This window comes from Macaca fascicularis, chromosome 6, assembly GCF_037993035.2.
Source record: "Macaca fascicularis isolate 582-1 chromosome 6, T2T-MFA8v1.1".
Classification (NCBI taxonomy): domain Eukaryota; kingdom Metazoa; phylum Chordata; class Mammalia; order Primates; family Cercopithecidae; genus Macaca; species Macaca fascicularis.
This window is the reverse complement of record NC_088380.1, coordinates 6,579,395-6,592,366: the sequence shown is the minus strand read 5'-3', so window position 1 is coordinate 6,592,366 and position 12,972 is coordinate 6,579,395. Positions and strand designations below refer to the sequence as shown.

The following is a 12,972-nucleotide window of genomic DNA, read 5'->3' as shown; positions in this document are numbered from 1 at the left end:
ATATATCAGACTTTCTGGGGTGGGAGCCAGGAATCTAAGTTTTTAACAAGCTCTCCAAGCAATCCAGAGGCACATTGGAGACTCAGAATCATGGATCTGGCATCTGTGGGAAGTCATTTGGAAGCTGCAGGAAAAGACATCCCCCCCCTCGGCTCTCCTCTGCTCTTTGTTTGTTGCTTTTGACCTTTTCCTAAGTGGAACATGTCTTGGTTACTTTACGAGGCAGGATTATATTTGGATTATTACACCAGTAGCTATAGGAAGCGTGTGTGTGTGCGTGTGTGTGTGTGTTGTGTTTGTATATGTGTGCTGTGTGTGTACATGTGTGTTGTGTGCACGTCTCTGTGTTATTTTATGTGTGTGCATGTGTGTGTTGTGTTGAGTGTATATCTCTATGTTATTTGTATGTGTATGTGTGTGTAGCATGCACCTCTCCATGTTACTTTTATGTGAGGGTGTATGTGTGTGTTGTGTGCACATCTCTGTGTTACTTGTACTTGTGTGTGCATATATGTGTGCTCGTGCCAATCTCAGATTATGATTATTTCCTATGGAATCCTTGAGCGTGTGCTACATGAAACCAACACCTCCTCACTGGGGGAGCAAAATGCAACAAAAGGAGACAGCTCAGATAAAACAATGAGAACAGCAAAAGCAGTTTAGAACAACAAGACTTTCCTGCAAAGCCGATGTGAAGTGCTGTTACGTTGAAATCAGGCGAATATGCAAGATACATTTCAGACTCCTTTTCTATTTTCTGTTTTCTTTAAAAGAGCAAGCTAGGAAGTTCTCTGGTGGGGAGGGGCCCCCTTGCAGGAGGAGTGCAACACTGCGTCTGACTCTGCTGAGACATTGTCCACTGTCAGCCCTGGTCTCTTCAGCTGAAGATGTTTTATGAGGGCTGTTTAGGATGCAGAGAGAGTCGCTCATGGTTCGCGATATGCATCGCTTGGCAATAAATGATCTTTACTGGTGCTTCTTCCTCCCACATGTGCGATGCACATGCAATCCAAGATGAGTTCTCCCCAGGGGCTGTTTACAACGGGGGAAGTGATCATGGCTTGAACAACTAGAAGGAAAGTCCCGATGGTGACATCTGGGATGACATAGGATGCAAGAGCCTCAAAAGGCAGGTGAGAACATGTGAGGAAGGTATTGCCATGCTCTGGACAGTTTTAATCCATCTTTTGAAGCAGTGTCATCTTTCACCAAGCCATAAAACTCTTCCATGTCACTCTGTGCTTCTCTGAGCCTGTATCGGTGCAGTGCACTCTTTGGACCATTTCCACCGCTTGTCCAATCAATGTTGCCAGTAGATTATGGAGCAGGGCTGCGTTCTCTCTGTTTGGTGTCCTTGAGTTCCCTTAGACGTCATTGCAGTATTCAGTAATGCATGTGAAATACTTCGGTAATTGTAACACTCTGGACAAATACTAGTACCAATTATTGTTACCACTATTTTAATTGATTCTGTCCCAGCAGCATTTTGTCAGATGCTGTAAGTGTCAAAGTTAGTAGCTCCTCCTCATAAAGAGAAGGCTTACCTTCACCGGCATACCTAGATCCCTGTTCTGCCAAGGTACCCTAGTCCTCCAGGTATAGCAGCAGTTCTTGTGTTCAGACTTTGGATTCTATATGAAAATATGTTGCCAACCAGGAGACAGTAGTTCAAAACTTGGACATGGATGCAGATACTGCACTGTGCCCTTGGGATGCAGACAAGCGAATCAGAGGCAGCCCCCTTCCCTGCCCACTTGGAGCCCACGCTTTGGCGAGAAGGCAGTTATTGAACAGATAATTGCACTGAAGGATGTATTAGACAAGTTCTTTCATGCAGTAGAAGACACTGCACTGACAGCATGCGTCCCAGAGCTGGGATTCCCTGGGGAGAAGGGAGGGTCCTCTTGTGGAGGTGTCCTCCCTTTGGAAGTAGGTGGGCCTGGGAAGCTGCAGTGGACTCAGGGAAACTAACTAGGTGAGAGGATGCTTGTGTGCTCCAGCAGCTGATGTGGTGACGGTGAGGCATAGGCTCATTCAAGAGATATTTAGGAAGGGAGATTGGCCAGCATTGTTGCTGAGTAGGTACTGGGAGATGAGAAGGAGAAGGAAGGACCATGCCCAGGCTGTGACTTGTGCAGCTGGGTTGTGGGAGTGCCATTCACTAAGGAGGGAACATTGGGGATTGTGTTTGTGGTGGAAGGGGTGTGCGTGAGGGTGATTTCAGCCACTGGCATGCTGAGCTAGATTGCGTTGAGACACTGGAGTAAAGGTAATGAGCATGCACTTGGAAGTGAGCACCCAGAGCTCAGGAGCAAAGTCTGCGCCTGAGAAATGCACCTGGGGGGCTTTGGGGAGGCATGTGGCATTCAAGAGCTGCCTACAGTCTGCATTGCTGTATCATCACCATATTAATTTTTTTAGCTACTAGCTCCACTGGACTCAGAGTTTCTGTGGATGAGGACCTGAGGTGGAGAGTGATACAATCTCATGTGTGCATCTTCAAGATCCCTCTGACTGCTGTGTGGCTAATGGACAGGAGCTGGAGGGGGTGTCAGTGGGAGCAGGGAGACTGAGTATGTCTACTTTGATCATCCAGGTAAGAGATGCTGTTGCTCCAGACTTGGCTTTGGGCTATTTTGCAGGTGAAGTTAATAGAATTTGCTGAAGTGTTGCATGTAGGATGTGAGAGAAACTTAGAAATCAAGGATAAGGCCGGGTGCGGTGGCTCAAGCCTGTAATCCCAGCACTTTGGGAGGCCGAGATGGGCGGATCATGAGGTCAGGAGATGGAGACCATCGGGCGCCTGTAGTCCCAGCTACTCAGGAGGCTGAGGCAGGAGAATGGCGTAAACCCGGGAGGTGGAGCTTGCAGTGAGCTGAGATCCGGCCACTGCACTCCAGCCTTGGCGACAGAGCCAGACTCCATCTCAAAAAAAAAAGAAATCAAGGATAATTATTTGATGTTTTATCTGAGCAACTAGGATCGTGGTGTGCCAGTGCTCAGAGCTGGGAGGGCGGAGGGGATCAGAATTCTTGAGGAGGGCTGTGCTGTTTGAGATGCCCGTTTGTAACCGTCCATTTTCATACTGCTATGAAGAAATACCCGAGACTGGGAAATTTATAAAGATAAAGAGGTTTAATGAACTCACAGTTCCACATGGCCGGGGAGGCCTCACAATCATGGTGGAAGGTAGAGGAAGAGCAAAGGCAGGTCTTACATGGCAGCAGGCAAGAGAGCATGTGCAGGGGAACTGCCCTTTATAAAACCATCAAGTCTCCTGAGACTTATTCGCTATCATGAGAACAGTAGGGGAAAGCCCCACTCCCATGATTCTGTTACCTTTCACTGGGTCCTTCCCACAACATGTGGGGATTATGGGAGCTACCATTCCTGATGAGATTTGGGTGGGGCAAAGCCAAACCATATCACCTTTCAACACCCAAGTGGAGGCATCAGGGAGAGGAATGGCGATTGGGGTAGAGTTTGTGAGCAGCCCAGGACCACAGAGGGATGCTGGAAGGAGGGGAAGATTCCAAGAATTGGGATCCCTGTTGCTGAAGCCACCTTCATGCACTCTGAAATGTTGCCTTAGGATGGCAGGAGGAAGAGACGGGTCTCAAGATGTAGCTCCCTCTCTCCACTCCTTCCTAGCTCCATACACACATGATTATCCATATAAATTAAGGTTGGAATGATCACCAAAGGAAACTCAAATATTTCTGTAGATTCTTTTAGTTTTCCATCTTCTTCATACTTCTAAGGCATTTGACAGGGAGGGTGCGTAGGGTGAGGAGAGAGCTGGCCTTGTCATAAACCTTAGCATGAAAGAAGAGTGAAAACTTCCTACTAGCTCTCTGGGCCATGGCCTGGCCTCCTAAGTGGCCACACTTGACTAATACAGAGGCTGTTTGATCTCTGGAAAATTCTGGAGCTGATTAAGGCTCACACTATCTTCTTCTCATGCCTTTAATATTCTGCCTGTTACTTGGCGCAGCCACCTGCTTTGCCATGATCTCAATGAATATTCCATCCTCTCACAGGCCCTCAAACTCACCTGCTCATGTTGATCTCAAAATAACCTGTTTGATTCTCCCAGAGATGCCTGGATTTTATCCCAGGACCCATGAGAAGGAGGGAAGCTCTTGGGGAAATGCAGGGACAGCAAGTATGCATCTTAAGTTGATTCCTCTTCTATCTTCACACCTTAATACACGTGTTCTGCTCCTTTCTGGATTAACTGGTTTTCTGCGCTGGGTACAATGACATGTACTTGTTAAACTGTGATCCATACTTACTCTGAAATGCCTCTTGGGTCTTAACACAATTGCAATGCAGAGATGTGAGCAAGAGCCAGCACGGCCTGTGAGCTGCACCATCAGAGGTTGAGTTCCTGGATGTCCTGATGCATCATCCCTGGAGGGACAGCTGCACTGACCCCTCCAGCAGGGGAGCCAAGCTGAGCTTATTCTACGTTATACAAACATCTGGGAGCATCCTACCTGGCCAGATTTCTGACTGGATATTGTTGACCGTTTTCTGGCATCAATGTCTCCTTTTAAAAAGATGGGACAGCACGACATGCAACAAAAACCTACAGTCTCTGAGCATCTTCCTTGTGTGGTCCTGTGGAGGAGGCCTCAACTCCTCAGGAGCAAGCAGGTACAGGGCTTTTGGGTGGTGGAGCCTGGGAGTCCATGCTCTGAGGAACCTATAGCTGTGAGGCTCTGGGCTGATGGTCTGCCATTGCCTCTCTGTGGAGCCCCCCTCCCGATCTCTGGGTCTGCTGTGTGGACATATGGTAGCCCAGGGCTTCTGTGAGTGGGGAGGCTGGGCCACTGGCTCCTCTCCTGGAACCAGGTGGCCAGGGCTCTACCGGCTTCTGGGCTGAGGTTTGTGATGTACAAATCGGCATGAGATAGGGTCTTTCCAGTTCTATGTAAATCCAATTTCCAAGTTACTGGTACTATTTTTTCAAACTATTTTGGGGGGAATAAATTCAGGCATTTCACTCTAAAAACCTCCTCCTCCTTCTTCTAATCCCCCGCATTCTCCTCCTCCTCCTCTTCATCCTTCTCTCTTCCTCATCTTCCTCCACCTTCTGTAGAATCATTTGCTCCTTTTCTCTGGCCGCTGATTCTTCTATAGAATCTTTGGAATCAGAACTTACGGTACTTACGTCTCTGAGAGCTGGATGACATAAATCAAATCAAATCAAATCAGGCTTCATTTCCCACTTTATATCTTGGGAACTTTGTTGCTTTAATCTTTCCACTTATTGATTTAAGACAAATGGTGCTATCTTTAATTTGCAAGTTCCCGACTTCAACGTTGCTTTGCTGATTGAATACCTGTGGCCTAATACTTCTCCTGAGAAGAATTTCCCTAGGTCATTAATGCAATGTTATCAAAAATCGTTTTTAGAAATCAAATTTATTTCCATTGCTATAAATCTTCATTTTGATCCTCATAAGAGTTTCCTGGAAATCTTTTATGGTCTGTTTCAAATTTGATTCGATAAGATTTGACATATTTTTCAAAGGGTCTTAGAATGACAAAGAAAAATCTCCACTGGATATTGTTGGCATTAAAGGACTGGAATGCCCCAACAGAATTATTTCCTACATTATTATGCTCATTTACTTTATGGATTAATTTTATGGTAGAAGAAACTGCCTGCTGATTTCTTCTGGGAAACAGGCAAGGAGTCCAGATTTTAATATATTCTTTCACTCTGCCAAGAAAACTTCAGAAAGTCACAGCTTTGTGAATAGATATGGCCAGGATCTTGGAATTCATTTGTGGGGTAGTCTAAATTTAATCCATTAGACCAAATCCTAAAGCTCCTCTGTATGCAAAAGCCTCACTTAAGTTTAAATTAATTGATAAATAGTTTCATCTTTATGCTCCAAATTATTTCAGAAAGTGCATGGTTTGGCTTTCATTTCTAAGGCAGTTAGTAAAGAATGGCTAAGTTTAACAAAGGTTTACATCCATCTTGAAGTCCTTGTCTGTTTAACTCTTAGTGATAAGTAAAAATAGGGTCTAATAAAGCAGCCAGGCAGATGGATGAGCCAAACCTTGTAGCAGCTACAGAAATGGAAATTTGGCTCTCAGAGGCCATAGGGAGCATTAAAGCAGTTGCTTAAGGCTTAATTCTCCAACAGAGAGCCTGAAGTCCAGAGCAGCTATGGCCACTTAGCTGGGAGCATCGTCGGCATGTTCCTCTGGGGAGATTCCGCCTAGCTGCTGGGTGAAAGGACAAGGACCCTGGCAGCCCATGAGTCCTGGCTGCATGTGGAAGGCTGCGCTGGGCATTTCACAGAGGCTGCTTCCTGGTGGCTCAAGAGGTGCCTTGAGGATTTGAAGAGGAAGAGGATCAGGGCAAAGTGTAACTGCTCACAGGAGATTGAGGCATTGCCTGGCTGGAGCTGGACATGAGACAGGGCTCTGGTCTATGGGAGGTGATGTGTTCCATGGAAGCCAGGGTACAGTCAGAGGCCTGTACAAGTCCCCAAACAGGGCCTGACCAGAGGATATGAACGCCAGGGCAGGTCAAGGCCAGGGACCAGCAGGTGCACAAGGTAACAGAAAGCAGCAGCACTTAGCACTGGGAGTCTGACTGGAGGCTACCTTGGAGGTGAAGGTCAGGAGTTCTCATCCACACCTCTGCTCCTGGCTTTTGTGAGTTTATGCAGTCCTGTGGGGACGGGGCATAGGAGCCTGGAATGCACCCTGCTCACAGCTTTCTCACCTGCCAAGCACAGTGATCCCAGGAACTCTGCTCAGGGTCCCCAGGGAGGGATGGGAAAGGACTGTTCCATACACTGTCAACTTCCAGATCCTGCCCCGGGGACGTGCAGCTCTGGTCATGGGGAGCGACCTCCCCTGTGTACTTTAGTACCCACGGAGCTCCAAAACAGCAAGCCTCAGTGTGTCTGGGGACCACAGGGAGCATCCTCAAGTGGGCCTGAATGGACGTCTGTCACACCTTTGCCTTTCACACAGTAAGTGTCTATGCTCTTGGTTTTGACATGAATGAATCTCTGCATTGTTTTCTCATGAAATGTGGCATTGAGTGATAAATGTCATGACGGAGACTGCTGGGGACTACGTTTGCCACCACCATGGAACCAGATGTGGTCATGTGACTAAGTCTGGGCTGACAGGACATGGGTGAAAGTGATTTCTGCACCCCCAGGTTGTGTCCTGAGCTGTGATGCCCGATATCACTAGTCTCAGATTCTGTTCCTTCCCTTTCCTTCCCATGGGGTAGAATGCAGGTGGTGGAGCAACAAGATAGAAAGAACCTGGGCCTCCTGAATGGCTCTTGGGGTAGTGCTGTCCCACCTGCCCAGGGCCAGCACACAATGCAACTGGTTAGTGAGAGATACTTCTTTTTTAAGCAACTGCATTTTGAAGGCTCTGACGTTAGAGTTTGTTACCATGCACCTAAAGGTACACACCAATGCTTACTAAGGACTTGCTATGCTCCAGGCACCCTTCTAAGCATTATACAGATTATCTTATTTAATTCCCTTCATGACTTCAGGAAGGATAACTATTGTCATCAGTTTAAGCTGATGAAACAGAGGCAAAGGAAAATTGGGTAACTTGTCTCACACAGAGACAAGGGATGAAGCTGGGATGTAAATGTTCTGACCCCAGAACCCATAGCACTAAGTAGTTTGAATCCCTTGGCAAGGACCTCTGGTCACTGGGAAAAGGAATGACTGAATGAGGCTGTCTTTCCAGATCTTGAGTCTCAACTCCCCAGGCGACTTTAGATGTGGGGCTGCATTGTCCCAGGAGGCTGCTGCAGGCACAACACCAGGACAGCGGCAGAGCTGAGCTGCTGTGGAGTTCCTTGCTTTAGTCTGTTGGGAAACCCACGTAGGTTGCTGCAAAGTTTTTGGTCTCAGCTATCTGGCTGGTTCCCCAGGGCTGTCAGATTTCTTTTGTAAGTGTTGTATCCTGTATAACATTCTGGCCTCTCCTTGAGGCTGCATTCATGTCTCCAGGACTTCACTTTCTGTTCCTGCATTGCTTCCACTGATTTCTAAAGGGTCAGACCTCAGCATGATGATAGAAATTCAAGCCTTTCTGTGTTTTTGGTGAAGCTGTTTGTTTGGAGGTAAGGATATAGTATGGGCGACAGTGTGAGCTATGCCTGCAGGGATAGGCTGGAGGTGATGGGGGTAGGAATGCCAGTGGGCAGCCAGGGCTTTGTTGAGCAAGGTCCTGACTCCATGTTCTAGAGGCCACTTGGCCGATTGGAGATACTTGGAGTCAACCTGTCCCAAGAACCCAGAGTAGGGAAGACAACCACCAAAGCTCTGGCTTCCAGCCTTGCTTAGACCTGGTGGTAACCTACCATCTTCTAAGACTCCAAGAGCTAGCCTTCAAGAACCCACAGAAGCTTCTGAAAGCAATTTTAATTTCAAATGACATCAGACCTAAATCAGGATCTGAGGACAGCAGCCTGCTTTTAATCAATCACTCGGGTTTGCCGCTTTGTGCTCCTACTGGCAAAAAGTAGACTTAGTCCATTTAATAAAACGGCCCAGCCAAAGCGTGACTAGGGCCCTGTGGGGTCCTCACCCGGGGAATGGCAGAGCAGATTCTCGGAAGAGCTAGTACCTGCCTGGGTGGTTGGGTGTCCGGGGGCCCCTGGGGGGAGCCACTTATGCCCAAGGGTTTCTGACTGACACTCCTCATTTAGAAGGTGACCCTGAGCAGAGAACCTTTTAATTAGCTCGCAGATCCAGCCCGCTTTGTGTGGGTAACTGTCAGTTTCTTTGCCTTTTGTGGCCCTCTGTTGCTATGGCAGCGCTCTCCTAACAATGGATTTTTGGGGCAGAGGCGAGAATTTACAGAGGAGGCTGCCCTGTGCGGCTCCCAGCCAGAGCATCAATAGCCTGATCAGACCTCAAGGTTACAGACAAGGCTGTCTGTGAGTTTCACTATTCACTGTCAGCATGGCACCCTGGAGGGGCGGGAGTGGTGAAGGGATGTTTGCTTATCTTTAAAAAGATGAAGTAATTAATTTAAAAATTGAAGTATGAAACTGTATGTATTTATCATGTGCAACACGATGTTTTGAAGTATATATACATAATTGCATTACCTATATAGTTTTCATCTTTGGGGTGAGAACACTTACCAGTCAGTCTCTAGTAGTTTTTGAGAATACAATATATTGTCATTCACTGTAGTCACCATGCTATACAGCAGAACAGTTGAGCTTATTCCTCCTATCTCATTGTAAATATGTGTTCTTTGACCACCATCTCCCCAACCCTTTCTCTGTCCTAACCACCCCAGCCTCTGGGCGGTTCTACTCTCTACTTCTATGAGGTCAACTTTTTACTGGGTATATAGCCAAAGGAAATAAAATCAGTATGTAAAAAAGATACTTGGACTTTCATGTTTATTACAGCACTAGTCACATAGCCAAGTTATGGAATCAACTTAGGTGTCCATCAAAAGACGAGTGGATAAGACAATGTGATACATCTACACAGTGGAATACTATTCAGCCTTAAAAAGGAAGGAAGTCTTGTCATTATCCACAACATGGGTGAAGCTGGAAGATATTATACTAAGTGAAATAAGCCAGACACAGGAAGTTTGCTCATTTCAAGGCTAAAACAAACAAAAATACCAAACTTTCTAAAGAAAAATACCTAGGAAGGGCCAACACGCCTTAGCTATGGCATTTTGACTTCCCTAACATCGACTATTCCCATGGAGATGGGAAGAACACAGTAAAATCTTTATTAACAGGAAATACATGCCCAGCCCAATCCATTTGTTTAGTAATGTCAAGTCACAAGGGAAGGCGATTAAAACCCTGAGATCCAGTCCACACATAATCCAGTCTCCCGAGTCATATCAACATCTCTGGTCGTATAAACATGTTTATTCTACCCCATGAGGATGTGTCAGGATGAGATGATCCCAAGGCAGAAGCAGCGTGTTTGCCAAAGGCCCTACCCTTTGGAGGTGCCGTTGAAATCCTGCTATTGATCCTTCAGACTGTCTGAAAGGAAAGAAACAGGCCTGGCCACAGTCAAATTCAGGCAAAACCTAAAACATGGCCTTGAGCACTTGTCCTAGGAGTCTGATCTTAGAGCCCCGAGTCTGGGATGGTGCACACTGGAGCCTGAGGGACGGTTGTGAAGGACACTGCCTCTTTCTGGCTCTCATCTTCATTTCTGTCTGTTTTTCATCAGCTCCACCAAGCCTGCACTGTGCATCCTCATCAGGGGCCCTGTGTCCACTGCTGGTGTGGCATCTATACTGAGCCTCCCCATCCCTGTTTTGGTATGGTAGGCCCTGGGGTGCTGGCTGGGCTGACTGCTGGTGGTCAGTACTGGCATGGTGCTGGCATACAGGGCAACCTGGGCCAGAGGCTGATGAAATCGGGCTAGATTTCACCTAGTGATGTGGTCCCACGGGGGACCATGAATTACCCATTGAATCCTTAGGTCCTCAGGGGAGTGAGGCTCATTCCATGGACACGGGGTTACTTCAAGACAGAGGGAAGACTTGCCATGTCCATATTCATAAGAATGTTTCATTAAGTGTTAAATAACTACTGTAATTGCATTACCTGCAATATACTTGATTATTTAATTCAGGCTGTTGAGGAATTAATTACTACTGAATCAGCACAGTTGTTTAGAGGATAGGCACGATCACGGAGTTTCGGTGCCGGTAATGACACACCACTGCTCTTTCTCTCGTTTGGATGTGTTCGAACAGTTGGAGGCCGCCTTCCGTTAGCACCCTGGATCCTCTAAATCCAGACAAACGTGGGCTGGGTATTGGCAGAGCACCCACAGTAGGGCTGTATTTCAGGACACCAAGGACATTGCCAGTCTTGTGCCATCACTACTAGGGGCTCTGGACAAAAGGCAGGAGTGTCTCTGACAGTGAACGCTACAGCTGAATCCCCCAGGAGTCAACGGGATGTTTGTGAGGTGGAAAACCAAAATTGTATTCAAACATTTCCAATGGGCCAGCATTGCTCAGAGGAGAGGGGTGATTAAAACAAATGAACAAACAAACAAACTTCTACTCTGCCAAAAACATTGTCAAGAGAACGAGAAGACAAGCCACAGACTAGAATATTTGCAAAAGACACATCTGATTAAAAAAAAAAATCCTGCTGTACAAAATATACAAAGAACTCTTAAAACTCGACAATAAGAAAGTGAACAATCTCTTTTCAAATTGGGCAAAAGACCTCAACAGACAACTCACCAAGAAGACACACAAAGGACAAATAATGGCCCGACGTGGTGGCTCATGCCTGTAATCCCAATACCTTGGGAGGCCGAGGTGGGTGGATCACCTGAGGCCAGGAGTTTCACCTGGGCAACATGGTGAAATCCTGTCTCCACTAAAAATACAAAAATTAGCCAGGCATGGTGGCATGTGCCTGTAATCCCAGCTACTTAGGAGGCTGAGGCAGGAGAATTGCTTGAACCCAGGAGGCGGAGGTTGCAGTGAGCTGAGATCACGCATTGCACTCCAGCCTGGTGACAGAGTGAAACTCTGTCTCAAAACAAACAAACAAACAAACAGTAAATATTAATATGAAATGATGCTTGAATCATATGGCATTAGGGAGCTGCAGATTAAAACAAAAATAAGATCCCGCTACACACCCATTAGAATGGCCAGATTTCAGAACACTGACACCACCACATGCTGGCGAGAATGTGAAGCAATAGGAACCCCCATTTGGTGCTGACGGGAATGCAAAATGCTACAGCCACTTAGTCAGTGTGGTGGTTTCTTACAAAACTAAACCAAGGGATCCAGCGATTGTGCTCTCTTGTATTTACCCAAAAGAGTTGAAAACTTTTGTTCACATGGACACAGGCATATAGATGCTTATAGTAGCTTTATTGGTATATCACAACTGGAAGCAATCAAGATGTCTTCAGAAGGTAATGGATAAATAAACTGTGGTATATCCAGACAATGTAGTATTATTCCACGCTAAAAATAAATGAGTCATCAAACCATGAAAAGACATGGGGGAACCTGAAATACATATTGCTGAGTGAAAGAAGTCCGTCCGAAGAGGCTGACTACTGTACATTTCCTACTACATGACATTCTGGGAACAGCAAAACTATGAAGACAGTAAAAAGGTCAGTGGTTGCCAGGTAGTGGGGTGAGGGATGGCATGAATAGGTGGAGCATAGGGGATTTTTAGGGCAGTAAAATTACTCTGTATGACATCATAATGGTGGATGAGTGTCATTGACCATTTCTTCAAGCCAATAGAGTGAATCCTAATGTAAACCGTGGACTCTGGGTGATACTAATGTGTCAAGGTAGGGTCATCAGTTGTAACAAATGTAACAAATTGTAGTAAGCTCTAGTGGGACTTTTGATGATGTAAAAACCTGTGTGTGCCCGGGCCCAGGGGCTATACCAGAACTCTATGTACTTTATAAACAATTTTGCTGTGATTCTAAAACTGCTCTAAAAAATAAAGCTTATGAATTTAAAAAAATACACAGGACTTTGAACAATATTACATCTCAAGATTGAGATCTCAAGATTACTGGAAAATCATCACTTTTAATCATGTGTAGCTGTGTGCCTGTGGTTTTTGCATAGAGCTGACCAACTTCTTGACTAATTACTTCAGATGGGAGCACACGTGGATGAAGCCTGAATGGGCAGCCAGCATTTTCCATCTTTTTGTGATGCTGCTGGAAAAATTAGACTGCTGGCTGAATGCTCTGGCTAGATCTTGACAAGGTTTTTAAGTGTTTTGGGGTTCTTGTTGGTCAGCAGGATTTTGCAGAAAGATTACTGTGAAAACCTCAAACCTCAGACAAGAAACCTTGTCTTCTCATTCTCTTGACAGTGTTTTTGGCAGAGTAGAAGTTTGTTTATTTGTTTTAATCATCCCTCTTCTCTGGGCAATGCTGGCCCATTGGACATTTT

At 46.1% G+C, this 12,972-nt stretch overlaps 1 long non-coding RNA gene across 1 annotated transcript in view; it reads left to right on the top strand.

Annotated features, from left to right (window-relative positions):
* The window catches only part of LOC123573915 (uncharacterized), a 198,188-nt gene that overhangs the window by 24,465 nt on the left and 160,751 nt on the right, over window positions 1–12,972 (top strand). The window contains exon 2 of the long non-coding RNA XR_006698631.3: window positions 2,422–2,596. This is a non-coding gene — a long non-coding RNA (uncharacterized lncRNA). The remainder of the gene's footprint in view (window positions 1–2,421; window positions 2,597–12,972) is intronic.